Source organism: Macrotis lagotis, chromosome 4, assembly GCF_037893015.1.
Source record: "Macrotis lagotis isolate mMagLag1 chromosome 4, bilby.v1.9.chrom.fasta, whole genome shotgun sequence".
Taxonomy (NCBI): Eukaryota; Metazoa; Chordata; class Mammalia; order Peramelemorphia; family Peramelidae; genus Macrotis; species Macrotis lagotis.
In genome coordinates, this window is record NC_133661.1 from 252838209 (window position 1) to 252865043 (window position 26835).

Genomic DNA, 26835 nt, shown 5'->3' on the forward strand with positions numbered 1-26835 from the left:
AGTAGTAGTAGTAGTAGTAGTAGTAGTAGTAGTAGCAGTAGTATGCAGATATCACCATGTTGAGGGACTGGTAATAGATTTTTTCCTTGTGACTTGCCCTTTCTTTCCACTTCATAGCTCTTACTGAGTATCTAGCATCTTACAGCTATCCCATATACTACCACTTATGGGATAGTTTCTTTAATCTGCTTTTTGTAGACCCCAAATAAAAAGAAGTTTGAAAGAATAAGGAGATGAGGGAGCAGATACTAGATTACTTCATCTTTTTGGTCCTTTTAGAAATGATTATGGAGAATGACAGAGAGGTCTTTGACTTCTATAAACTGTTAGAATAGAGTTGTTTTTAGTTTTTGCCTCTTGTTCAGTTGCATTCTCACACACACATGTAGTATTATATTTATATAAAATAAACAGATACACACCTTGAATGTAGGGTATAAATTCCTTCTGCTTAGCTAAGTTAAAACTAGCACACAGGTGAAAATTAATATACTGAGTGATCATAAAAAAGTAACTCAGGTATGGGACCTTCTTGAGGAATCCTTGACTTGCTGGATAATGAAATGAAAAAAATTGAGTGCCCAGATTCTCATTTCCTATCCTGTCTCTGAAGATTAATTGCTATTTCACCACAAACAAGTCACTTCTCAAGTCTCAATTTCCCCTTCTGTAAAATGGGAGCAGTACCTTGTCAAACCTAGCTCTCAAGACCATTGTAAAGAAAGTACTATGTAAAGTTTGAAATACTCTAAGAATGTGAATTAATATTGTATTACCTTCAGGAATAGATTTTAAATGTTTCTGTATAAATGGCACATTTTGGAGTTAGCAAGAACTTCAGAGATCAGTCAATTCATTTCCCGTCCTTTTGAATGATTAAGGAAACTGAGGCCTAGAGATAGTAATGATTTACTTAGTAGCATATGGCTATGTAATGATAGAATCAAGTTTATAACTGTGGTCAAATGCAAGAATTTTGAGTGTTACATAAAGTTTCCAGATGATTTCATTACATATTCATGCTGTTCTCAAAGAAGAATAATTGAGGTAGCATATCAATCCTTTACACTTGGATTATGCCATTTGAAAAAAAAGTTTTCTAAATGATATCTCTTGTTTTTACATTCTCTAAATTTTCAAAGCATCCCTCTCCTTCAAGAGAACTATCCCTCATAACAAAGAATAAAAAAGAAAGGTATGGGGAAACTTACATCAAAATTAATCAAGATATAGGAGAAGTCTGATATTGTATTCAGTGTTTCACACCCATAATCCCCACAAGAAGAATAGAACTCACTTATAAAAAGTTCTTCCTCCTTTGTGATCTCTCTCTCTCTCTCTCTCTCTCTCTCTCTCTCTCTCTCTTGCTTTTATCTTACAAATATTTGTAGGTGACTTTTATAATAAAGATCTTTTATAACAAAATAAAAGAGTTCAGAAAAAATAATAATACATCATCTGAAAGAGGAATCATGCCATTCTTTTATATTCAGACTTTTGCAATGGCATTGCATGGCTTGTTTCTCAGTGTACATACTTCTATACCCTTGGCTCTATGATGCATTTAATATACTGAAAGAAAAGGAGCCAGCGGAGTACAATCCAATCCCTAGTAAAAGTGAGGAATATAGGGTTTTCAGGATGGACTAGTATCTCTGATGAAATGGCCCAGAGAGCCCTTTTCAGGGTTTCTCATTTACATTTGGTGTTTACTTGTCATCCAGTTCTCATCTGTGACTCCAAGAAGCTGCTGAATGTACAGGGGCCACACCCACACCCATTTGGTTAGAAAGGATAAACTAGGTCGAGGGAAATTGTCAGATCTCAAATCCATTTTTGAGTTAGGAGGATATCTTTCCCAAACAGGTAAAGTCTTCTCTTTGTGGAATGGGAGGATGAGAACAATTTGTTCCAATGGCCATGAAGGTGACTGAAGCAGATACTAGGGAACATTTAGAGCTTGGTCAAACTTGGAAGACACCACTGCATCCTGGGGTCATTGCTAGTTGTCTTGACTTTCATTTTGCCACTGGACTGATAACTTCGAGAAAATGAGGCTAATGATTTTATGCAATTATGCCTCACTTAAATCCAATTCAGGGGAAAGTCAAGACAATACCTGTAATGTCATTGATCCTCTTAGAAAATAAAGAATGAACAATAACAGTTAAAAAGGGGGGAGCTAGTATTGTAAACTGAGAAGTGGGAAGCTGCTATGTTTTAGGAATATACAAATATAAGTGTGTTTTTTTCTGAGTTCTAGCCTTGGACCTGACACTTAGTAGCTTTGTAACTTTGAACATGTCATTTAATTTTTCTGAGACTCAGAATCCTTATATGAAACATGAACATAAATAATAGTTTGCCATATACTTCCCAGAATGATATTTGCAAGACTGAGGATATGGGAGAGCAGATAACTAAGTGGCCTCATCTTTTTGATCCTTTTAGAAACAATCATAGTGGATAAACAGAGATCTCAGATTTTGATATGCTTTCATAAAGATCAAATTAAATAATGTAAATTGCTTTTTAACTATGAGCCTTAGTGCAAACTACTATTATTATTAAGGTATTTCTCTTCCTTTCCTCCCTCTCCCCTTTCTACTTTCCCTCCTTTTTTTCTCTTCCTCTTTTCCTTCCTTCCTTCCTTCCTTCCTTCCTTCCTTCCTTCCTTCCTTCCTTCCTTCCTTCCTTCTCTTTTAATATAAACTTGGATAAGAAATGGAACATTTCTTGATATATATGAGGTGAGGCTTAGTTCTATAGTAAATGCATCGTTTCAATTTTTTTTACATATTGATTAATTCTTTTATTAAATAATTTATTAACAACTTATTATGAGACATTAATATGGTCTTCTTAGTGACTATTTACATTAGTTTCATTGTAAAAATTTTGACCTTTTAAAGGTCAGTTCCTCTAAATTGCCATTAGGATTATTTGTTCATTTATTTTCTTTCATTTTTCTTTTTATATGGGAAAGTATGTATTCATATATTCTTTTAACAAATATTTATTGAGCACTTAAATGTTTGCAAGTATAATAATACTCTATGATGTGCTTTGGAGACCCAGATCCCTAAAACTTAGTATCTATCTTCAAGGAAATCTATTAGTTGGTTGCTAGGACACATGTAATACGATCTTAAGTATAGTATGACCAAAATGTTATTGTAGATGATTAATAGATTTTGGTGGCTAGGGGGTGGGCTAGGTGGCGCAGTGGATAAAGCACCCGCCCTGGAGTCAGGAGTACCTGGGTTCAAATCCGGTCTCAGGACCACTTAATAATTACCTAGCTGTGTGGCCTTGGGCAAGCCACTTAACCCCATTTGCCTTGCAAAAAAAACCCTAAAAAAATAGATTTGGTGGCTAAAAAGTAAGGAGAACTCAGTCAGTTTTACCACTTACATACCTCCCAAGGAGGAGAGTCTACTAAATCTTTAAACTAGTTTTAATGGTTAATATTTATATTTACTTGCTTATGTACACACTCAAAGTTAGCTCTTAATTGTTCATGCTAATGAAGGGAAACATTTCTGTAATTGATACTAAATAATAGATAATAAAATAATTTATTGTTGGCTTTATGTACTTTGTCTATTCACAGCAATCTTACCTAACTAAAAGTGCTTTACTTAAAGTAATCATAAAATTAAGAAAACATTCCCTGACCATAGATGAACTAATAGTGAGGAAAAATGGTATAAAGATAAACATTGTGACTGGAAGAAATCTAGCCTGAGATTAGAATAATTTCCAGGTAAATGACTATATATTAAAATAGTCATTGTTTATATTTTGTGAATTAAGTTTTGAGAAGCTTGTAGTTCAGAGTCTAGGTTTACCAGAAATCTTTTAAATTTCTTGATTTCTCAAGCACCTTCTATAACTTGCTATTGTTGTTCTGGAAATTTGTGATGCTTTTTTGAGGTTTTCTTGGCAAAGATAATGGAATAATTTGACATTTCCTTCTTCAGCTCATTTTCCAGATGAGGTAACTGAGGCAAACAGGCTTAAATGACTTGCCTAGGGTCACATAACTAGTATCTGAGGCCAAATTTGATATTAGGTCTTCCCAAATCCAGGCCCAGTACTCAACCTACTATTCTAACTAGCTGCCCCCTAATAAATATAATTCAATTTTTTTAAAAAATCATAATTCTGACTGTGTGGGTACTTCCTCCTCTGCAGCAGATGGCAGCCTCTCTATGTCTGAATAGATGGTTTAATGAATTTCTGAGGCCAAAAAGAAAAAAATATCACCCACTTTGGGGCAAACCCTCTCGTGATGAACACGTCTATATTTAACTGATCTGGTCCTCAGATAGCTATAGTAGTCTGGCATAGCATCCAAAACCCTAGAATTACTTGAACCTCTGAAATATTTAGTTGGTTTTTAGTGTTTAAGGAGTGTTTATTCAATTGGAGTTGTTTGTTTCAGAAGAATATGGTCATGTTTCAGAATGCAGAATTACTTGGTGTGGTCTTCTTTTATGAATGCATTTTGTTTTTCACATTTTCACATTCATTTCTGAATATTGCCCTCCTCCTCCCTCCTCTACCCAGTGAGCCTTTCCCAATGAAAATTAAAAAAAGAGAAAGAACATTCAGCAAAACTAACAGATATACTGGCCTTTTTTTATAGTATATGCAACATTCCATACTCATAGAAAAAATATTCAACAGAGTAACACTTAGCTTGGGGTAGATGTGAGGACCTTTTTCACCTGCATGTGAAAATGCATTTAACCTCCTGGCAATGTAGAAATTTGCTTGTCTTGGGACATCCACTAAGTTTGAAGGGCTGGGATCCCACATGGGTAATCCTTTTTAATGTCTTTAGGTGATCAAGAAGCCATCTTATTTCTTTTAGGGGGAAAAACTAGCTTGTCAGGGCAAAGGGATAGATATTTGATTCTATTATAATAAGTCAATTCACCTCTAATTCACCTTCTAATTCATCTCATTCTAATAATTACAAAATGATGATAAAAACTACTCTATATGCTTACTGTGAGATTTAAATAAAGAAATGCATGTAAAGTATACATATTCAACTTAAAGTGATATTAGACAAATTGCTTAACCTCTTTAGGATACTATTTCTTCAACTTTAAGATGAATTTGTTAGACTGAATGACTTCTAAGGTTCCTTCCAAGTCTAGCTGTGCTATGTGGATTAGTATTGACATACTCTATTGTACCTGGGTTTTAGCCTTGGATCTGCCACTTACTGTCTGGCCACTGGTCAATGTATGACCTTTATTTTCTTCTCTAAACTTTATAAAATAAGGTGACTGTGGAACTAGGTGATTTCTAAAGTTTTTTTCAGCTCTGAGATTCTATGATTCTTTTGAATGTAAAAGTATCACTAGTGAGATAACACATGGTAACATAATTTTGACTGCTTGCTGGTGTGTAGAGAGAGATAGTGGATGACTATAGCACAAGATAGCTTTTTGAAATCTAAATGTAGGAGGATTTCCTATCATCATAACCATCCCATGAGGGAGTTTTCTCTTAGTGTGGGAACTAGACTAGGAAACTTGGCTATAGTAATCAAAAGATTTGGCCCAAGGTGTGAATTCAATCTGTGGCAAGGCCTACATTAGGATTTGGAGTCCCTTATTTCCAGACTAGGGTAGAAGTTACTAGTTAATATTACTGTTCTATCTGCTTGTTAACTCATAGCTTTTACTAGGACATAATTGGAGGCTCAGAATTTTCCACTAAGACTTTGTCTAGAGGGAATAAATCACATTGATAGTAGGTCTGGCCTTGGCCATGTGGAATCCTCAATGCCTTAAATGTCAGCTCTCTGTAAGGAACAGTCTACTTTGCTTTTTATTTTTTTAAAGAGAAACACATTAATTACTACCAACTTTGTTTTATAAAAATATGTCAAATCACCAGTCTTAAAAGAAGAATAGCAAAAAGGTAAATAGAAGATGACAAATTTACAAAAAAAGGTCCAAGACCTTTCATATGCAAAACTTTATTATATTCTTTATTCTCCTTTATTTTTCAAGAGGACTCTTTGTTTAGTAGAAGTGCACAGGTCAATGAATTGGAAACTTTTGGTGTGATCTGTACTGTCAATATAAGAAAAACCCCAATGTCCCATGAAATTATGTTTTTGGTTATATTAATGTAAAAATTAATGAATCCATTAATTTGGATATATTAATCAATAAATAGTTTCTCTCTCACACATATTAAATTTATTTAAAACATAAAACTGACATTTTAACATTTTAAAGATGCTTTGCATATGTAATCTATACTCATACTAGCCCATTTTATCTGAGCAACTACTATCTTTCTCCTGGACTTGGTTTGATAACAATGATGATTTAAACACAGGAAATGGTAGTAATGTTTCTGATGATTGCCATTCCTCCATCCTGGACATCTAGAAGAGTACTCACTTGCAGCAGGCATTAAGCTGTATGAGAAGACAAGCAAGTAATAAGAGTTCGATTTTGCTCTGCTGTTGGGCAGAAACCTTTGAGATCTTGAATTTCCTCATTCCCATACAGGAAACAGATAGGACTAAGGTTTTCTCTTTACCAAGTGGGTGAGCAGCAGCTGACTTTGGGATTAATGATTGCTGGATGGTGGCAGTCAGAGGTTACCATTTCTCAAGACTTTATCTGCTGTGAATGGGGTTTTGAATAGGGATAGCTAAAATGGTTGCTTTGGATGATGATAAAGACAAAAGGTTCTAATTGCCTCCAAGTTGTAAGCAGTCATGAATATCAATAAATTGGTTAGCCTAGGGTGGGAAAAAAGATCCCCCCCCCCAATTTCTAGTTTAGCTCTTGTTTATACTCCATGACCCAGAGCTGGGGGTACTGGGAACACACACTTTCTCCTTATTCTATTTTCATCACCTATGGGTGAGTTCCATTTGGGAATTCCATGGTAATATGCAATGGGGCTATGAACAAGACCAAAAGGTCAAATTACTTGACTTCTCTGGGTCTCAGTTTTCTCATCTGCAAAATAATTACATCAGTCTAGAATCTGAAGCAAGAAAAAGGTGGAGGCACATAATACAAGGAATTAGGAACCTTGGAGTCAAGAGTGAGATTAAGATGGGAAGCCCAAGTGTCCCATGCAATAATGTTTTTGGTTGCTTTTGTTGTACACTAAAACCAACTCCTTCAATTCCTTTCTTTCTTTTTTTAAAAAAAAATATTTATTTATTTTTGAATTTACAATTTTCCCCTTAATCTTGCTTCCTTCCTCCCCCCCCCCACCAGAAGGCAGTCTGTTAGTCTTTACATTGTTTCCAAGCTATATATTGATCTAGACTGAATGTATTGAGAGAGAAATCATATCCTTAAGGAAAAAATAAAATATAAGAGATAGCAAAATTACATAATTAGATAACTTTTTTTAAAAAAAGAATTAAAGGTAATAAATAGTCTTTGGTCTTTGTTCAAACTTCACAATTCTTTCTCTGGATATAGAAGGTATTCTCCATCTCAGATACCCCCAAATTGTCCCTGATTGTTGCACTGATGGAATGAGCAAGTCCATTAAGATTGATCACCAACCCCATGTTGTTGTTATGGTGCACAGTGTTCTGGTTCTGTTCAACTCGCTCAGCATCAGTTCATACAAATCCCTCCAGGCTTCTCTGAATTCACCTCCTTCCTAGTTTCTAATAGAATAATGGTGTTCCATAACATACATATACCACAGTTTTTTCAGGCATTCCCCAGTTGATGGACAGTCACTCAATTTCCAATTCTTTGCCACCACAAACAGAGCTGCTATGAATATTTTTGTATACAACTCCTTTCTTTTCAAGAATTTCAGATCCATCTTCCATTCATTATTCTTATTGTGAAAATGCTGACATTTCCAAGATTCATTTTCATATTTGGAATCCTGATAGGTTAATTCTAGAAATAGTTCCAAATGATACCTTTTTAACTCTCTCTCTATTCCATTTTCCATCACTTTACCATTTTCAAGGCAGCACAAGAAGGTGACTGTACAGAACTGAAGCTCACTTTCCAGTTTTCTTTGTTTCATGTTTTGCCATGTCCAAGTAATTCCTTACTTAATGTCCATTCTATTTGTGATGAGTTTCTCCATAGTTAGAGAGGCTGTTCCTTGACAAGCAGACTCATTGCATTGCTAGATATTGTCTGATTTCTTTTTAAATGTAGAACTTGACAGACTCTGTGTACTAATGGCATAGTCTTGGAGAGTCCAACATTATCTTTAGTCTACTATGAGGTATGAGGGATAGAAGTTTTCCCTTGTAAATTTAATCTCATTTGTTTCAGCTGATAATTCTAGCCTGATGTGATTATTTTGTAGATGAGAAAACTGAGGCCCAGAGAAGTCAAATAATTTGACCTCTTGATCTTGTTCATAGTTCCACAGGGGATTAGTGACTAGACTAAGTATCAGACTGACTCCCAGTTCAGTGTTCTTTTCGTTAAAGCAATTGCTTGCCTCCTAGGACTTCTAGAACAAGCTGTTAGGGTAAACCAAGGTCAATGATTTCTTTATTTCTCTTTTTACTAGTGGAACTTCTCATTTTTGGATGTTCTTAGTTTCCCAGCTGGTGATTTGCCCAGGAATTCTTTGTGTAGGTCAGCCTAATGCTTCCTCCTTGTTCTCTTTATGTGAGGACTGGGAGGAGTGAAAAGATAAAGTGATGGTAGAGATAAAAATTGCTATATAGTTGCATGATCTTTTCTTGTCTAAAATTCTTGACATCTTTGTTATAAAAACATATAGATTCTTTCTTTCTTTCTTTCTTTCTTTCTTTCTTTCTTTCTTTCTTTCTTTCTTTCTTTCTTTCTTTCTTTCTTTCTTTCTTTCTTTCTTTCTTTCTTTCTTTCTTTCCTTTCTCTCTCCCTATCTCTTCCTGTATCAGGAGGATCATAGGATTGGTGATTAGAGATGCAAGAGACTTTAGGGATTACTTACTTTATTCCCCTCATTTTATAGAAAAGGAAACTGAGGATCAGAGAGATGAAGTATTTTCTCTATGTTTATCAAGGTAGTAATTAGCAGAAAAAGAATTGAGATTTTTGTTTCTGAATTCTGTGCTCTTTTCACTGTACTATCATGTTTTGATAGAGGGACAAACTGCTGCATTCCTTAAATTCTGTTGATTTAAGACCATTATGTAAGGAATGATAATCTATGAGAAAGTAGGCCCTATTATGAGGAAATTGATTACCTGGAAATATTAATTGACTTGACCAAAAGGTCCCCAGCAACAGAAGAGGGATAAAAATTCTGGTCCTCTGGATTGCAGATCTAGTGTTCTTTCCCTGGTACCACAGCTTAGGACTGTTTTGCCATCTACTTGGTATTCCTCCTTCCTCCCTTCCCTACTCTCCACCCCCAATTCTTTAAAATATTTTATTTTTGAATATTGAAAGAGAATATTTTGAATATTTCCTTACATCAGGAAAATCCTAATGATTTCTCATAATAAATCTCAGTTACCCTATATATTATGTGGATCCTATTTTTTTTTAACAACTAACAATTTTTAATGAAGATGAATTTTTGGTATTTAAAAGAAAGTCAAAAATTCATTAACTACTCACTATGTGGTAGGCATTGTGAATATAAACACTGGGGAGTCAAATACAAGCAAAAAAAAGATAGTTTCTGTCCATAAGGAGCTTATGTTCTAATGGGAGAAGATAGTACAAAAAAAGAAAGCTGGAAAATGGGTTCTGGACTGGGGACATGGGATAAGAAATGACTGCCCAAGGAGGCATGATAGAGAAGGCCAATGTTCAGCCTGATGAGAAACAAAGAAATGGCTGTCCCAAGTGCCTTTCTTAAATGAAGAAGGGACCAATTAGGATCAAATTTTCAAACTTTTGTATTGCAGAAAAGTAATCATGAAACCCAAGCTTACATTGTGAGTGTTTTAAGAGCTCTGTTGGGTCCAAGTGTTAGCCAAGCAATTGCCTATCTCTATCTATCTATCTGTCTATCATCTATCTATCTATCTATCTATCTATCTATCTATCTATCTATCTATCTATCTATCTATATTAAATACTTTATTAATCAAATCAAGGCATCAAGAAAAATATGATTTGAACCCCATAATCCTCTAGATGAATGAGGTCTAATATAAAACAGTATAGCTTTAATTGATACCTTTCCTAATGGGATGCTTTGTAGAAGGACAAATGGGTGGGGATAATTTCTAATCTCTGTTTTCTACAATACTATTGGGATTCATTTATTGTTAAAAGTAGCAGTACTATTCTGATTCTAGGAGTATTTTTTTTGTGGAAAGAAGAGGGTTTTGGGGAAGATCATGAGTGCATAACTCTGAACTATCCTCTTCAGTGATAGATCAGGGCCAAGGATGATGGGCAGACTATTTTAAGATATGCAATGACAGAGCTGGGTATGGATAATGATTTGGTGCTTACATTTTCTCCCCAAGGATATTTGATTGACCTGTTGTTTCCCAACCTCAGGAATGCCTTTTTGATCATCTCTTTTTTCCTCTTCTTATCCTCCCTCTGCCTCAAAAATAACAAAACCTCATAAACTGATCACAGAAAAACAAAGTAAGATAAAGAATAAGGGAAAAAATCCCCCAACTTTGGTCTTTGAATTATGCTAATGGAAAACATAAATTTTGATTGTGTGGGAAGAACTTTGGGAAGTTCAGCCCAGCTTCTGGACTGTTGCCAAAAAAGCCCTACCCCTTCCTAGATCCTTCCTTTTTCTTTAAGATCTTCCTTGTTGTGATTTGGTCTTATGCTCACTACATGCACTTGTGTGAATGTGGAAACTGTTTTCTTGTGAATTATTAGTTGACATATCACTATATCCTAGGGAACAGAGTAAGGCTGTACCCAAATTGACAGCTATGTAGAAAGCTGCACATATGATAATAATCCAGGTGCTCCTGCATCCAAATACATACATGCACACACAGACACAAAGACAGATACAGACATAATCACAAAAAATTCTGTTTTCACTTTAACGATTTACCATTTACAGGCAGAGTAGAGATGTGATCTGTTAAAAAGAAAGGTCAAATTAGGGACCAGTGGAAAGATTTCTGGACCTAGAGTCAGAGGAAGTGAGTTCAAATCTTGTATTTGTTATCTATTTACCTATATGATTTCTATCTAGTTATCTGGCTTCTCCTGGGCTCAGTTTTCTCATGCCTAAAAATTAAGGACAGTTAATTGGTACATTGGATAGAGTGTTAGGTCTGGAGTTATGAAGACCTTAGTTCAAATCTGACCACAGATACTGGCTATGTAACCTTGAGCAAGTGACTCAATCAATGCCTGCCTCAGTTTCCTCAACTGTAAAATAATATCCCAAGGTTATTGTGTGGATCAAATGAGATATTTGTAAAAGCACTTAGGCAAATCTTTGAGAGATTTCCCAAACTGGTTGATTTCTGAATGAGGAATAGAAAAGGGGAGAAAACTTGGTCCTAATTCAATACTTAGTTATTTATTAGGAGGAATAATCATTTCTCTCAACTTGAAGTCAGAAGGCCTGAGATCGAATCCTAGTTTTTACCACTTAATATTTTATAATTTTGGCCAAATCACTTATGATCATTGATTTAGAGTTAAAAGGCATGTAAGAGATCATCTAGTCTAATTTTATTTTAAAGACAAGGGAATTCTTTGGATTCCAGTTTCTTCACATATAAAATAAAAGGAAGACGTTAGATGATCTCTCAGGTCCCTTCTAGCTCTAGAGGACCTTTTATGTGTCATGAGTCCCTTTGGTAATCTCATGATGCTTATAGACTCCTCAGAATTGTATTTTTGAATTCATAAAATAGAGTGTATAGAAGCCAAAGATTAATGAAAAATAAAGGTTTTTTTTTCCATTCAGGATCATAAAACTTCTGAATTCTTTTAAGGATCTGTAAACCCCAGTTTAAGAACTCTTGTTTTAAAGGAAACCTAATCAATGACCTTGATCATTACTGGTCAGGGTGGTCAGGGAATGCTTCATGAAATTGAAAGTAAAGCTCATTGAATCTGATAACAGTATTTAAAGAACAAAGCTTTGAAATGAATGCATGTACTTCTTAGCTAAAAGTAATTGTTTCTTCCATTTTTTACTTCCTACTTAGACAAGTCTTCAGCTGTTAGCAATACCTTACAGGCTCTTTGTGCTTTATAATGTGATTGACCTTGAAAGCAATCTACCTATATTTACTCTCATTGAGTCTTTCATAAAATTCTTTGGAAGGTGGGTTGGCTTCCCTCTCCCCCATATTTTTCTCTCACTCACCCCTGACTGGGAAAGCAACATGAAAGTTTATCAGCCAGTAGTGGGGAGGGGTATTAGAAAGACTTGGTAGTGCTGAAGGAATTAACTAGAGCCCTGCAGGTCTGGTTACTGGCAGATTCCCAGTGTAAGATAAGTAGAACCCTCTGAAAGGCAATTATTAGAGAGCATAAATTCCCCAGATAACTTGTCCTGGGAAAAGATATTGATGAGTGTGGAGCCATGTGCTGGAGGCCAGCTATCACTGTAAGAGATATTGACTTCTGTATCCTGATCACCTCCTCATCCCCCCTTGCCTTTTCCCCATTGTTTCCTCATTTTGTAAAGATCTTACAAAACCTTGTTTTCCCCTCTTTTTCTTCTTCCAATTCTGATTTTTCTCTTGTGGGTTCTTTCTTTTTCTTGGGTTTACTTCTTGTCTTCTTCAGTAACTGAATTGTCAATATCTCCTCCTCGATGGTTCAATAGGATTAATGATGAAAAAAGTATGATAAAATGATTCATATGAGAGAGGCTGCTAAGTCTTGCTCATATGAGGCAGGACTCAGAAACACAGTCATGGAGGTACAGCCCAGGTACACAATCAGTCAGTGTTTATAGATCATATTTTGTAAGGAAAAGGTGATTTCACCCCCCCCCCCCTTCATTTTATCCTCATGATAATCTTATGAGGTAGGTAGGAGACTGGGGCATAGAGAGATTATGTGACTTTCCCATATAATAAGCTGCTAGCTCTTCAATTATGAACTCTCTTAATTACCCCCCCAATTAATTTCTCCCTCTGTTAAATAAAAACACATAAATTACACCCCAGGTTGTGATATCAGTTGAAAAACCTAGATACCCCTAAATATTTTTGTCTTACTGTGAAAATCTTTATAAAATCTCTGAGTTGACAAAGACAGTTTCTCCAAACTGTTCCTGAAGCAATGATCTTTTTACATCATCCTCAATGAGTGGTCATCCAGTAATAACATTTATTTTTTATTATTTAAAATTTAATTTGACTTTTATTTTCAGTTCCAAGTTCTCTCCTTTAGCAAAAGAATTAAAATACTTCAGGTTCCTGGGATCTAGAAAGACAAAGACTTATCTAGAGAGCCCATTATGTTGTATAGTTCTAATTGTTAGGAAGATCTTTGTCATGAAGCTGAAGTTTGTCTGCTTGTGACCTGTTCCCATCAGACCCCATCCTCTGAGACCAAGAAGAATGATATAAGCCCTGTTCCATGACACAGCTCTTCAAATAGGTGAAGACTATGATTTCTGCCCTTTAAAAAAATTCAAGAATTCAAATGAACAACTTCTATTTAGTATCTCTTTTGCACAAGGAATTATACTGAATATTGGAGAAACAAAGATAGGCACAATTCTAACCTTGTTTTTCAAGGAGATTACAGGCTCATAAGGACAATATGTACATGATTAATGTATAAAGGAGAGTGAGATAAGTTCCAAGAAGTCCAGACAAAATGCTAATGAGAACTTTGAGAGGGGAGAGATCACTTTGACCTGAAGGATGTCTGGAGAAGAGAACTTTAGTGAAGGTTTCATGAAGGTGGTACCTGAGGTGAGCCTTGGATGAAGAGGGTTTTCAACAGTGAAAATGAGTCTTTCTGTGATGTAGGCAATGGCATGAGCAAAGGTATTGAGAAGGAAAAGGACAAAATGAGATTAAGGAACATAGAGTAGTCTAATTTGTATGTTAATATAGAACATATAAAGGGAAATAGTTACAGATTTTGAGCAGGATGGGATCTTAGAGGTCATCTAATTCCATTCCTTCATGGAGGAAACTGAATTTTATAGAGGGGTGGGGGGAGGACAGAAGTGTGCTGGTATATGTTTAACAACTAGGGGTGGCTAGGTGGCACAGTGGATAGAGCACTGGCCCTGGAGTAAGGAGTACCTGAGTTCAAATCCGGCCTCAAACACTTAATAATTACCTAGCTGTGTGGCCTTGGGCAAGCCACTTAACCCCATTTGCCTTGCAAAAAATCTAAAAAAAAATAAAACAACTGGTTTTTTGTGTGTGTGTGTGTGTGTGTGTGTGTGTAACTGTCTGAATGTACATTTTAAAGTTTAATCTTCATTAATAATACTTCCTTAAGTCTCGAAAAAACAATAAACCCTGGTATATAATGTTTGTGAATTTCCAAGATATAAATGCTCACATGGAAAATTTATCAAAAATTTACCAATTGATTCCCATGAGCCTATATGAACTGGTTCCAGTTAAATTCATAGAGATTATAAGTGGTAAACTGGTGATTGAATATAAGCTCTTCCTTCTCCATTGTAAAAGGAAGTTGGAAAATAGTCTGGAAATGGATTACAGGCGGCCTTGAATTCCAGCATCAGAAATTTATACTTTTTGCCTGGTAATTGAGTACCACTAAAGGTTTTTGAAGAGTGCATAGAGAGATTAGAGGCAACAGTGGAAAGGATGAATTGGAGAAGAAATAGACCTAAAAAACCACAAATTATCATTATCTACATTTTATTGAACTTTTATTTATTTTTAAAACATTTCTCAATTGTATTTTAATCTAGTTCTGCCTCACTTGGGGCAACTTGTTGCCAGAAGTCTGAGTTTGACTCCCCTAGAATAGACAAGAAAGAGATACAACAGTTCAGGGATCAAAGACAATCCTGAGAGACCTGTTTGGAAAATGCAATTCACAATTAGAGAAAAAAACTATAGTTTCTGAATGCAGAGCAGAGTATACTATGTCACTTTTTAAAACTTCTTTTGTTTTTTTCTTTCTTTCTCATAGTTTTCCCTCTCTTAGTTTTCATTCTTCTTTCACAACATGGTTAACATGGAAATATGTTAAATACAATTCTACGTGTACAAAATCTATTTCAGATTGGTCACCGTCATGGGTAGGGACAGAAAAGGAGGGTATTAAAAGTGGAACTCAAAAGCTTGCAAAAAGATAAATTTTGAAAACTACTTTTGTATGTAATTGGAAAAAATTAAATAGACAAGAAAGAGATGAAGGCCTGAAACTTGGATTGGAGAAGAAAAAAAAAGTTATGAGTTATTGAGAAAGTAAAACAATAGGATTGCTAACTGATTAGTTATGTGGGCTAAGGTTGAAGGAAGAGTCAGATGTGACCCTAGTGTTAAGCCTGGGTGACTGGGAGAAAGGTGATGTCATTAATAGAAATGGGGAAATGGGCAAAGAGAGATTTTATTTAAGATGAATTTATTTGGCTGGATTTAACATGATTGGTTTTTGTTAACTGATATTTCTATTGCATACTTTTGAGTTCCCCAAAACTAGCCTGGTTATTTTTCTTTAGATGCATTTCAGATCATAAACTTGGTACCCAGACCTGAGCACATTATTCCTTCCAAACTAAAAATGAACATTTATGTTTTAAAATGGCTTTTATGTATCAGATACCATGTATAGACAAGGGGAGGGAGAAAGGGAAGCAGAGGAGAAGAAGGAGGAAAAATAATGGTAAAGGTGTCCATGATTATTCTGGAATTTGCCTTGGATAGTTTCCTTTTTCCATTTTTGTGTGAGTTACAGTGAAATCAGAATTTTGCTTCATTCTAGCCACTGAAATAATATATTAACATCCTCGGGTGCTTGTAGAAGAATACTAGGGTCTTTGCTTCTCAAAGTAGTAATATTATGCAATTTCATATGCGAAAATTAAGTTTTTAGTCAAGTCACTTAAGAAAAAACCCAACAACAACTCATCACTATGCTTATTAGCCAACCACACTTATAAATGAAAAAGGGCTTTTGAGAGAGGCTAGAAAAAATTAATTTGCAATGATGAGTTTTTGTTTGCTGTAGTTAACTGTAATTATTAAATAAAAGGGAAGAGTTAGTATCTTGTTGTCATGGTTATAATGTGTATTTATATCTTTTTATTAAGTTTTCCCATGACTGCATAATTGTAAAATTATCTGATTAAACTCTGTGACTCTTATGTTTCCTTGTTTTCTTCTCATACTGTGGTTGTAAGATGCCCATTAATCAAGGCTTAGTCTGTAAGGAGTGAAATGAGCACTGACTTGGGAGACAGGGTACCTGGGCTCCTGGTTCTGTCTTTATTTGGCTGTGTGACCTTTGCAAATCTTTTCACTTTTTAGCTTCAGTGTCTTCATTTGTAAAATGGTAGAGTTGAACAGCAGATGGTATAGTAGGAAGAATGCTGGACTTGGGGACAGGAGGATCTGGGTTTAAATTTTGTTTCAGATACTAAGGAACTGTGTGACCTTGAGCCAGTAATGTAATCTCTTTGAGTTTTCTCTGTAAAATGAGAGAGTTGGACTTAGTGGCTTCTTAGGACCTTTCTAGTGCTAAATCTATGACCCCATGAACAAGACTGTTTGTAAGGGCTAGGTCATATATAATGACTACGAGCTGGATGACTATGAATGAGTCACAATCTCATTAAGCTTCAGTTTTCTCATCTCCTCTTAACAGAGGAGATTTTAGTACATACACTATTTATCTTAGAGGATTCTTGTTAGGAATGTTCTTTGTTAAACCAGAAAGCATAAAGAAATGTGAGATACAGTTGTCCCAACAGTTCTGAAATTCTTTGATCTAAAACTGTAAAAAAAAATACAGTATGAAATTCACAAAAGTAAATTTTCCTTCCCTATACCATTAGACATGCAGAAATTAAGTATTTGGTTTAGGGTAGCTCCAATTTCTAGCATCATTCAATATCTCAGTGTTTTATATTTATTTGAGGATTTTATATCCACATCATACCTTAAAATTAAATGAAATAATATTTGATTTAATGATGGGATATGCCTATTTCATAGTTTGGAAAATGGAAGTACAGAGAAGAAAGATAATGGAATCAAGGCCATTGAACTGTTAAGTGATAGCTCTGGGAGAACTGCCATTTATGAGTCCTTGTGCTGTGTCCCCCAAAGAAGAGGGACTTGAAAGATGATTGACAATGATATAATACTAGCTTTTTAATTTTAATTTTTTTAAGCTGCATGTGTGGTTTAATTGATGTGAAGAACTTTCTGTGAGGAAACTCTCTTTACCTGCTGTGCAATTTACAATCTTAGAAAGTTGACTGGAGTCTCTGAGAAAGACTTGAGGAGGCTCACTCAGCTAAGTAGTTCTTAGACTCAGGACTTTGACTGTGAGATTGGTATTCTATCTATGATGATGATGATGATGATGCATTCATTAAGGATTTATTTCTCAGCACTGAGAAAAATATTCAGTTTAATTAAGACATAGTCCCTAATTTCATGTAGTTTGCAGATATATGAAAAGAGGAATGTAATACACAAAATACAGGTAAACATGTTGGAGGGAATGTTAAAAAAAGTGCTTTATGAGGCTTGGGAAGGTAATGTATGAGAGTAGAACCACAGACTTGAGAACAATATTCAAAATAAAATCCAAGTAATTACCAAAGATTTCTCAGTGCATTGTAGGTTTTCCAGTGTTTGAGATCTCCCAGGCCAGATTTCAGTGTTTAGATTAAATTTGGTATGCTGGTCCTCCTGAATTTTCTATGAATTGACATTAGTCCAAAGCAAATACCTGCTTCTTTCATTCCTGTCTCTTAGAGAATTTTAATTTGGTGTCAACCTCGTGTCTTGGGGATCCTTTTGTTGATCTCTTTTTTTTAAAAAAATGACTATGTCTAGGAATAACAGGAATGAGGCAGATCTTCTTGGTGTCTGTCAAGACAATCTGGAGGCTCAGAAATCATTGAAATTGTGGTGATGATTGGTCTTGTGGCAGGTTTACTGAGACATCGTGTTCTTTGTTCAGCCTCGTGTCCAAAGATGAGCAGCTTGTAAAAATAATCACATTTCTTTGGCTTCTGATCCTGCAGGCTGATTTTAAGCAAATTTGTCAAAAAAGGAAGTCTCAAAGCAAGGACAGGTTCCAGAAGTCCCTTCAGAGCAGGGTTATATGATGGGAGATGGAACCATAAGGGAACTCCTCAATTCCTATTGATATCATATCTAGTACAGCTTCCCTTGTCTCCATCAGAGGCAGGTCCCCATCAAAAGCTTCAACCTTTCCAGCAGTATATGAGGTCACTATTGCAAAAAAAAAAAAAAAGAAGCATGAGGCTACTTGGTTACCAACTTTGAAGAGACTGGATGCTTCAGTGTGGAGATCATCTTTTGATTTTGCTTGTTTAACATGACTTTAACTTTGCCCTGGAGGATCTTCTTTAGGTCATGTTGAAATGAGTGACCTAGTTTTGGCATTTGGGCCATGTGCCCTATTATATGTTGTAATGAGTTTATGGTGTGTTGGAATCTTCAGTATTTATATTTATGCTAATGAAACTCCTTTCCAACCTATTGCCAAGTGGGATCATTCATTGATTCCTCTATCCAGCCAAAATTGATGAAGTGTTTGCTTTGTCAGAGGGATCTGCTAAGTTTCTCAGTAGATAGAGGGCCAGACCTGGAGTCAGGTCACTTGCTAGCTGTGTGACATTGGGAAAGTCACTTAACTTAGTTTGTCTCAGTTTCCTCATCTGTAAAAAAAATGAGCTGGAGAAGGAATTGGCAACCACTCCAGTATCTTTGCCAAGAAAACCCTAAATGGAGTGAAGAGTCAGACCTAACTGAAAAACAACTGAACAACAGTACTATGTTTGGAGAATCAGGGTAAGCTCTGAGAGACATTAAAAAGTTTAGATAAGATGCATTTTATGGAGTTTTACAGAACTTCCAGTCTAGAAAATTAAAGAAGAATCACCAGCTTTCAGAGTTTGGACCAATCAGTTCAATTTGTATATTAAGAAAAATCCTTTCTATAACATCAACAAATGATTATCCAACTTTTGCTTAGATACCTCTTGTTAACATGTTAATATGTATCTATGTTTAGCATAAGTGCAAAGGTGGAACCTATATTAGATTGCTTTCTGTTGGGGAGGGAAGGAAAGGAGGGAGAAAAATGTAAAACTCAAAACATTGCAAAAAAAAATGATTGGTGAAAACTACCATCACATATACTTGGAAAAATAAATAAATAAAAATATTTTTTAAAAATGCCATTTGTTAGGGAAAATGTATTGCCTCCTATTGCCATCCATTCTATTAAGAAATTTTCTTGGGGCAGCTAGGTGACACAGTGGATAGAGCACTGGCCTTGGAGTCAGAGGACCTGAGTTCAAATTTGACCTCAGACAAGAAATTTTCTTACATATGAAGGCAAAGCTTTCCTCTTCATAACATTCACAAGTATTTATTTAAATTATAACATTATTATTTATCAAAGTTCCTATTTTGTTTTTCCTTTGAAGGCCAAGCAGAAGTTCTCTTCATTGTTCACATAATAGCTCTAACTACTTGAAGATAGTTATCATGTCTTTCCTTCTTCAGACTAAACATCCCTAATTCATTTAATAGAGGTTCATATGGCATAGTCTTGAGATGCTTCACCATCTTAATCATTCATCTCTAGATATTTCCTAGTTTGTTAATATACTTTCTAAATTATATTACCTAGACCTGAACATAGTGCTGCAAATGTGGTCCGATCACGACCTTGGATAAGTCACTTAACTTCTTCAAAACTTACTTCTGTCATCCATCAAGTGGGCAATAATTTCTTGCCAATTAGTTGCTAAGTTCAGAAATCATGACCAATTTCAAAAAATATTTTATCTAATTTATCTAACTTTGTCTAATAAGTCCCTGAAAAGTCTCCTCCTTTAAGTCAGAAGTTAGAAATTATGCTTACTGAAACTGTCTGGGTATCAAAATAGATTTTTTAGAATTCAAACCACTTGATTATTCAATAAGCAGACCATCATTTGGATCTCCTATGTAATTTTTCATTGTTTTCATTTTATTATGTTTTAGACTTGACTTTTTGATCTCTTAGGTGGCACATATGTGATATTATGAAGGCCTATAAGAACTATCAGGAGAAACCAACAGACTTGAAAGGTGGTATTGCCTTTTTAGAAATTTATTTTGACAAGGACCTAAACTTTTTGTTAACTTCAGAATTTTATGAATTAAATTTTGCAAACATTTATTCACTACCTCTTTTGTGTTAGGTCTTGTGCCAGTCTGTTCACTAGATCCTGTGGAAATAAAGACAAAAAATTAAAAAAGAACTAACTTATACCTTAAAAGAGTTTTCATTCTGTTGTAGAGAAGTAGAAGCCATTAGGGTAGCATGTGCCTAAAATAAGTTTTTTTCATAGGATTGTGCTTAATATAGACATTTAAATAAATCTTTTAGGATTCTTCATAGGATTAGAATAAATTTTAAGAGACCATTTTCTCTATTTCCCTACCTTTCAGCAAGGAAATACCTCTTAAGTCATCTTTCAGGAACTCTTAAAAATTAGGTGACATTTATGATATAGCCAGGGGAGTAAAAATAGTATCCCTGGGATGTAGTTTCTAGATTTAGGAATATTTTCAGTGGATTTTCTGTGAATTTCACTACATGGCATATTATAAGCAGAATTAATTTTGCTTATAGATGAGATCAGGGTCACTTCTGAGGGTATAGAAAAGAATTCTGATTGATGTTATTTTGGATATGATAGAATGACTCATTGGTATGCTACCTCTTTACATGTCATGAATGGAGTTAAATTAGGATGTGTTGACCATTTCTCATCTATAATTCTTTGACACTTCAAAGGATCTGTGATTTTATCTGTATGGGTGCTCCCTAAACTTCATTCAGATCAAAATACTTCTAGGTAGTTGGGTAATAGATTTATGAATGAATGTGGCTAAAGAAATTCATCACTTACCTAATGGTCAACTTTTTGATCTCTCTGAACTTAATTAGGCTGGTCATAGCATGACAGTTGCATCAAAAAGTATTTATTAACTAATGGCATTGTGTTAACTAGTGAGGATGCAAAGAAGAGCAAAAACAACAATTTCCCTTGTCATTGAAGTCCTGTCTTCTTGGAACTGACAGTCAAGTAATTATGCATAAATATGAAAGCAAAATAAATTAGAAATAATCTCAAGAAGCAAGACACTAAGATTAGGAGGGACTGGGAAAGATGTGATTTTAGTTGAGACTAAAAGAAAGTCAGGAAAACCAGGACATGGAGATAAAGAGGGAGAGAGTTCTAAGCCTAAGGGACAACAATCAATGGAAATGTATGAAATGTCATATATAAGAACCTTCATGGAAGCCAGTGTCATTGGATCATAAAATATATGGAAGGAAGCAAGGTATAAGAATAGTGAAAAGGTAGCAAGGACCAAGTAATGAAGGGTTTTAAAAGAAAAATAGGGAATTTTATGTTTAGTTCTAGATAACTAGTTGCCCTGTGGATAGGAGTGCTGGATTTGGAGTCAGGAAGACTCATCTCAGACACTTACATACTATGTGACCCTGGGCAAATCACTTAATCAAGTTTGCCTCAGTTTCCTCATCTGTAAAATTAGCTAGAGATGTTGCTTTATAGTTTATTCATCTTTTTAGTTGCATTGGACTCTTTATGACCCCATTTCAGAAGGAAATGTCAAACCCCTCCAGTATCTTTGCCAAGGAAACGCAAATGGAATCATAATGTGTTAGATGTGACTGAACTATAACTGATCAAAACAAAAAGGAATCACTGGAGATTAGGGGAATGACATGGTCATCTTCATTTTGGGAAGATCGATTTATCATAGTCTGGCAGTACACTAATACTCAAAGTGTTTCTGGCTTGATAGCATCTCCCAAAACTTGTTCTCCATTAACAAAGCTTTTTTCATCACATGTTGAATGGAGTAGGATCTTAGTAGGAAATGAACTTGAATAAGTGTGGTAAATAGCATGACACTGCATTTTAATCAGTCACTTAGTCAGCAGGTATTTGAGTGTGTCTACCTGTTTACTAGGTGATATGTGAGCATAGAAGAGAATTATGACAGTCATAGAACCTCAGAGTTGGAAGTGAGCTCAGAGGACAACTAAATATTTCCTCTACAGAAAATGAATTTTTAATGTTTTGGGGCATGTCAGGGACCCCTTTGGCAGTGTGGTAAAAACCTGTGTATCCCCTCTAAATACTGTTTTTAAATGCATAAAATACATAGGATTATTATGGAAAAAATTACATTGAAATACAGTGAAATAATCACTCTAATCTTAAAAGAGTTGATGTATCCTGGGTTAAGAAGTTCTGCTCTACATTTCCAATAAGTAGCAATCTGGTTTTTCCTTCAGGGCTGAGTAGGATGTAGAATTAACATGAGCGGTTGGGAGAATAGTGATGCCGCTGACAGATATGAAAGCTGGGTTTCCAAGTAGGTCCAATCCAAGTAGATCTAAGAGGAAAGATGATGAATATGGTTTTTAGACATATTGAACTGAAATGCTAAAAGGTCATCCAACAGGATGATGTCTAGTAGATAGAAAAATCAAGTTTGAAGTCTGGGGAAAATTTATGATTAAGGATGTAGAGTTGAAGTCAACTACTATAAAATATGATGACTATAGTTTTGGGATAGCAGATAGAGAGGGATTAGAAGTTCAAGGACATATCTTTAAAGGACTTCAATTCTACAAGCATTATTAAGCACTTGCTGTATGCAGGAAATTGGACTATGCTCTCAGTGTTCAAAGATAGAACTCCCTTTTCTCCAGGAATTCACATTCTAGAGAATGTCAACAAACCAAAGTAGAGGGAACTTGAAGTGGGGGAGAAAATGCCACTGGAGAGGAAAAGGGAATCAAAATTGGAAGACACCAAATTTCACACATTCACAATTTTGCTCTGGATTGTTTTGTTTAGTTTTCAATCTATGTCTACACAAGTAGAAACTGTAGGTGAAAGTACTATCTTGGATGGCTTCACCTGGTTGAAATATGTTTTTATTTTTATACTTTAGGGTGAGGAGGCATTTTAGAGGAAGAAAAAATTGGTTTTGGTGAAAAATAAATTTTAGTGAAGTAGTTTTGTACACATAAAGAACTGCATCAGGAAATCTTGGTTTAAATCTCAACTCTGACTTTTCCTATATACAATGAATCGACAAGTTGCTTAATTTTCTTTGAGGGGGAGCAAAAGAAGAGTTATGACTGAGTGCTTGCTATTTTCTTATCTATCTCCAAGAGACTGATTAGGTTGATTGATCTCTATCTTCATCTTCAAATATTACTAGTGTAGGGGTTTGAAAGGTTCTGAATAAAAACTGCTTCACAAAGCCACTTAAGTTGGGGAGAATCCTCAGTATACATTCTCCACCTTAGTTCCTTCCTATCAGATACCGATTATACAAAAGACCACCATAAATAACAAGTAGTAGTAAATTAATTTATCCAAATAATCAGCAAACAGAAATTGGGGAAGTTATACAGATTAGAGAATATCCAAACACACAACTGCAAATGAGAGCTTTAAATAAGAGAGGAGATCTTGTTAGTTGGAAGTCTTGAGCAATCATGGTACACATGTGCAAGTAGAGGATTTGGGAAGCAGAAACAATTTCAGAGGAAAGTTGATAAGCTCATACAGTTGAATGTGAAGTTTGAGATAATGAGCATTTGATATATTCAAAAGGTATTTTGTAATAGAGGACTGACGTATGGGTGAGAGTTCAGGGCTAGGAATAGAGATTTGGGAATCATTAGAAGTAGATGAGGCAGTGATTAGAGAATGAGAAGGGCAGAGAGCATGGGATAGAACCTTGAGGAGCACCTGAAGTTAAGAAGTCAATGTCACATGTTTTGTTGTTCAGTCATTTTTCATGACTCTTCATGACCCCACTTGGGGTTTTCTTGTCAGAGATACTGAAGTAGTTTGCCTTCTCCAGGTCATTTTACAGATGAAGCAACTGAGGCAAACAGGGTTAAGTGACTTGCCTAGGATCATACAACTAGTAATTCTCTAAGACTAGATTTGAACTCAGGAAGATGAAATTGCAGGCCTGGCACTCTAACTGCTGCGCCACCTAACTGCCAGTGGAGTAAGATGACTGAATTATAAATCTCAACCTTGACAAGTGCTATATGATGAACTTGTTGGGAGTTTTGTTCTACTCATTCTTCTCCCAGAAGTAGATGTTGACACTCAAGGTAGAGGATTCACATAAATTAGACATTGTCCTTGGTGATGGAAGATTCATTTTTTTTGCAAGGCAATGGGGTTAAGTGACTTGCCCAAGGTCACACAACTAGGTAATTATTATCTGAGGTTGGATTTGAATTCAGGTCCTCCTGATTCCAGGGCTGGTGCTCCATCAACTATATCACCTAGCTGCCCCCTTGGAAGATTCATTTTCAATGACCAATTATTTCCACATCTCAAACTGGAGTCCCAATGACAAATTAGATATGAAGGATAATGAGAATTAAAAAAAATTAGCTTCAAATTTTCTAGCTGAAAAACTGGAGGAATGGTATTATCTCTGATAAAATAGAATGTTAGGCAGAGGAACTAAACTACTTAACCTGGGCCTTGGTTTTGTCTTCTATGAATGAGGAGATTGGAAAAAATGATCTCCAAGGTGCCTTCCAACTCTTAAAAATTTTGTAATTCTAAGAAATTGGGTGGTGTGTCTGGAGTTAGCTCCTAAAATGTTTTGAGCCTACTAGCAGGAATAGGAGGATATATCGATAAAGGGCTTGTGGTAGGAGCTGTTGGCTCTAGTTTGGAACAATCCAAATTCTCTAAATTCTGAACCATCCTTGATGTTTTAGAATCTGTATTAAATCACAGTCAATACTCATTATGCATTTAGAAAACTCTTGGTCTTTTCTAATTGAAAAGCACATTCTTAAAGTTGTGAAAATTTTTTTGCCTTACTTCCATTGTAATAATAATAATGAGCTCTCCTTTAGACTCCTAAAATTCTTTGTAACAAGGGAGTGAAAGTTGGATTGAAAACCTCTTTTCCCAGCTTTTCTCTTGTTCTTTCTCTCCCTGAGAGCTAAAAAGAGTTCAGCAACTTTTTATGGGCCTTCCTTGTTTACTGATCACAACTTTGAGTAGCCTGATGAGAACATGTCATTTTGATGGGTGACATCTTCAAACTCAAGTCATCTATCATTCCCAGGTAACCCAGCCTCTTTTGTTTGGATGGGGATGAACAGAGAGCTGATAGATGATAGTGATCCATATCTGGCCTTGCCTATGACACCCCATCCCCTTGCTTTGTAAGGTGTCATTTTACTACTTCCTAATGTACCTGAAATTTTCATGCAGATATAATATCAGTTTTATCTAGGAGAAGTTATGTTTATTGTAAAAATAACATGTTGGGAACAGATTTTTCTTGGTTTTAATTTTTTCCCCACAGGTGAGGAAGAAAAGCTTCCTATCTTTTTTCTCCAAAAGAAAGGGGCTAAGTGAAAGTTTTGGCTAATTGCCTTATTGAAACATACTACTCAGACTTCCTAAGGAGGCTTAAAACTCTTCTGCTGTCATTAATATTATGCAAGAGACTTTAAAATTTTATTTTAGAATCTCATCTAGTTTGACCCGTTTTACCAAGAGAATTCCCTGGAGACTTCGATAGACTGGAGAGTTGGATGTCAGATTTTTGCAGTCATTTCTGATTTTAATAGACTTGTGATTTGTAGAGAATTACTACTATTTATTTACTTAGAATATTATTCATATGAAGATGACACTGTAAAATACAGAGTTTCCTCCCTCTTGTCATATTTGTCACTATTAATGTTGTTTATCATTAGAATGAAGAGTACTTAAGCCCCATAGGCAGCCAGATGGCAGAGTGGATAGAATGACAGGCCTTGAGTCAGGAAGAATCCTCTTTGTGAATTCAAATCTGGCTTCAGATACTTACTAACTGTGTGACCCTGGGCTACTCAGTTAACCCTCTTTGCCTTAGTTTCCTCATCTGTAAAATGAGCTGGGGAAGGAAATGGCAAACCAGTCCAGAATCTCTATCAAGAAAACCCCAAATGGGATTGCAGAGTCAGACATATGACTGAGAACAATTGAACAATCACAATTTAAAGTACAATAGTTTTTGTCTAGAAATGATATACATATATATATATATGTATATGTATATATATTTACTTTGCCCCCTCCATTTTATTGTGAGTCACTGAACTATCTATCTTGTGGTCCTAGAGTGTGCTGGAAACAACATTGAATTGCAAATCAATCTCTCTTCCACTCAGCTATCAAAGTGAAGCTCTGACCATGTCATCCTCTATTATCTATATAGTCAAATAGAGTCCTTCATTTATATTTTAAAGCCATTCATAACCTGGTCCCTTCCTAGCTTTCCAGTCTTCTTATATCTACTCCCTTAGATATATTCTTCAATGATACAGGCCTCCTGTTCCTTGCACAAGATGCTTCTTCTCAGCATTTTTCTTACCCAACTCTCATGCCTGGCATTTCCCCCCTCTCATCTCTGCCTCTTGACTTCTCTAGATTCTTTCAAGTTTTAGATAAAGTTCCTATATTCTGTAGGAAATCTTTCCTGATTCCTCCTTAATTTTAGGGTCTTCCCCTGAAATTATCTCTAATTTATCCTGGAAATTCCTAATTGTGCATAGTTACTTGATTTGTTTGCATGTTGTCTTCCCTATTAGAATGTCATTTTCTTTTTTTTCC

General features: G+C 35.4%; 2 protein-coding genes across 5 annotated transcripts in view; both read left to right on the top strand.

Annotated features, from left to right (window-relative positions):
- Window positions 1-26835, top strand: part of LOC141522389 (zinc finger protein DPF3-like) — a 547867-nt gene that overhangs the window by 374580 nt on the left and 146452 nt on the right. The gene's annotated exons all lie outside the window — the stretch shown is intronic.
- The window catches only part of LOC141522388 (zinc finger protein DPF3), a 317782-nt gene that overhangs the window by 20879 nt on the left and 270068 nt on the right, over window positions 1-26835 (top strand). The window lies entirely within an intron of this gene.